General features: G+C 32.4%; 1 long non-coding RNA gene across 1 annotated transcript; it reads right to left on the bottom strand.

The window, feature by feature from the left end:
• Positions 1 to 239: 239 nt before the first annotated feature.
• On the bottom strand, positions 240 to 1277 carry LOC110111154. Its single transcript, XR_003700533.1, has 5 exons — positions 1181 to 1277; positions 1004 to 1095; positions 611 to 649; positions 443 to 513; positions 240 to 337 (listed from the first exon to the last, which is right to left on the bottom strand). It is a non-coding gene; the product is annotated as an uncharacterized LOC110111154 (long non-coding RNA).
• Between the last annotated feature and the right edge of the window lie 288 nt (positions 1278 to 1565).

Genomic DNA, 1565 nt, shown 5'->3' with positions numbered 1-1565 from the left:
GAGCTGCACAAAGAGACGAGTGGGCATGTGTTTGAATGGGGAGAGCGGACTGTGATTGTTTTATATTCCATAAGTGGATGTTACGTGAGGAGCGTTACATTTATTTTATGAAGTGGGGTCGGTGTAAGGGATGCAGAGGCATACCAGCACAAGTCTCATGAGCTCAGATCGCATGCAGGCTCAGAGCATTCCTTCTTGTTTCATGTTTGAATTTTTTTTCATCTTTCATGTTTTTTTTTTTAATTTAGTCAATAGTGTGCCATTGAAGATAAGATTCCTTCATTTATCGCAACAATTCAACTTCATTATTTCGAACTGAATAGCGTAGCTACAAAATCTGGATCAAAATAATGTTCATAATCACCAAACTAAAAAACGGTTAAAAATGAATAATTATCCATTCCTCGATTTCAGACTTTCTAACTAGAAAAGAAATCCATACCTATTAAAGTGCTTGCACTCTCCTCTCATTGGACAAACTTTACAGTTTGGCTTGCTTTTTGTACAAAATACCTGCATGAAACTCAAAGAAACAATCAACCTATTACAAAAAGCAACAAAGTAATTTGATATGTAGGCGTAGCTCATATAAACATACCAATTAATTTACCTTTCCAAAAGTAATCATGTGTGATAATGTAGCTCATATCTGTAAGACAAGGTAAACTTCTATATAAGAAACTAATAGTCAAGAAATTATTAAAAAGAAGACAAAGTTTCTCAAAAAGAATTAAAAATCATTTTCTGAATCAATGTACTACAATAAAAACATATTTTGGAAATGAGTTTTTTTTGCATAAACGTGGCCAAATATATTTCTGCACGCTATCCTCTATAGGATACCTATTAAAATACCATGAAAGATTAGAATGATTGCAATGAACAATAAATTAATAATGTTTTCAAATTCATAATCACTTTTGGGATGGAATCTGGAGTGGGGCCAAAAGATAATTAGTAATCTCCAATAAAATATGTCATTAGGAAAGATTAGCACACTTACTGTTCTAAGAGATGTAGTTGAAGGAACTCTTGTAACGGCTTGAGTGGCACCCATCCTAATCTTACAGTTATGCGGGCAACATTGGTATCAACCTTAATAGTAACATGAAAAGAACGTTATAATATTGAGTAAAACCCATATTTGAAATTAAATTGTTCTATTAAATTTGAACCTTACGGGGAAAGCCACATTTTGAAGTGCTAGGAGGCGAACACACTCGACACTTTTTAGCCCTAATCCCCGTATGCTTAGAAGGTATTTCCTGTGAGCAGCATAAAAAAAAAAACTTGTCAGATACTTCGATACAATTAAATAAAGTTATTTAAAAACTCTTTGTTAATGGTCTCCAACTCAAAACTCTAGAAACATCCAAAAGGCTTGTATACATAAAGATGAATTAAATAAAGCCTCATTATTTATGAATAGAATTTACAGTTATATATCATGCTTAATTGGTTCAGTTTGGTTTATTTCAATTTTGCAAAACTATCCTAAATCAAACTAAATTAGTTGGCAAAGAAAAAAAATTTAGACTTCAAAGCAAACCAAATCGATAGGCTCA

This window comes from Dendrobium catenatum, unplaced genomic scaffold (genome assembly GCF_001605985.2).
Source record: "Dendrobium catenatum unplaced genomic scaffold, ASM160598v2 fragScaff_scaffold_447, whole genome shotgun sequence".
NCBI lineage: Eukaryota > Viridiplantae > Streptophyta > Magnoliopsida > Asparagales > Orchidaceae > Dendrobium > Dendrobium catenatum.
This window is presented reverse-complemented; position numbering and strand designations above follow the sequence as displayed.